This window comes from Penaeus monodon, chromosome 21 (assembly GCF_015228065.2).
Source record: "Penaeus monodon isolate SGIC_2016 chromosome 21, NSTDA_Pmon_1, whole genome shotgun sequence".
NCBI classification, from domain to species: Eukaryota; Metazoa; Arthropoda; class Malacostraca; order Decapoda; family Penaeidae; genus Penaeus; species Penaeus monodon.
In genome coordinates this window covers 36,440,439-36,441,155 of record NC_051406.1, presented here as the reverse complement: position 1 = coordinate 36,441,155, position 717 = coordinate 36,440,439, and positions in this window count along the sequence as shown.

Here is a 717-nt window from a genome sequence, read left to right as displayed (position 1 = left end):
ATGGAAGGCGAGTTTGCACGGAAGAAAACGAGGAAATATAAAACGAAAACGGGAAATCAGAGCAACCCTTAGACAGGTCCGTGAGAAAAATGGATCTCTGAAAATGCAATAGGTCTGGTGCATATTTGTTGCCCGCCCGCATTTGCAAGAGAACAGACAACCCACCTAAACCGCCCGCCATCTCGCGGGTATTCTCTCATCCGGCAACCGACGTGAATAAATTGAATTCGCTGAATCATTTTACTCAACGTTCCCTCGCGTGGACCTCATCCTTATAACGAGTCTTCTTGATCACCTCCTGCCCCTTTACAATCACAGAGCCACACAGTACAGATGAACCCCATAACGCTGACTCTACCTGCAATAATCAGCTGCCATGATTGTTAACGACTTGCCGCCAGAACAACGTCCGGGAGGGCTGTAAACAACGCACTAACGACCGGCAATTGAGTTATATCACATGGCCCACTTAGCTCGGTGGCGCAGACGTACTGTACTGCACAATGAGACAGGGGGTACTGACCCGTTTTCAAAGCAAGACTTCATAACCATCATCATTTCAAGGACGAAGGTAATGTGAATACGGGAGAGGGTGTGGCCGACTTGGAGGAGAGAGAAATTAATGTAATTTTTAAATAAGAAATTCAAAGGTATGGAAGGAGGTTGTGGAGAGGGGAAAGAAAGAAATGTAGGAGAGGTGGTGATAGTAACTGAATG